We start from the raw sequence: 205 nt of genomic DNA on the forward strand, positions 1-205 counted from the left end.
AGGGTCACACAGCTAGTAAGTGTTAAGTGTTGGAGTCCAGATTTGAACTCAGGTCCTTCTGACTCCAAGATCAGAGCTTTATCCACTGTGCCACCTAGCTGCCCCTAGTTTTCTTAATTGTTTTCAATCAGTGCCAATCACCAAGCTCTGACCTTGGTGTTGTTTGGTTCAACATATTTAACAATGACTTGGATGAAGACATAGG

Source organism: Vombatus ursinus, unplaced genomic scaffold, assembly GCF_900497805.2.
Source record: "Vombatus ursinus unplaced genomic scaffold, bare-nosed wombat genome assembly UNPS02015105.1, whole genome shotgun sequence".
Lineage (NCBI taxonomy): Eukaryota > Metazoa > Chordata > Mammalia > Diprotodontia > Vombatidae > Vombatus > Vombatus ursinus.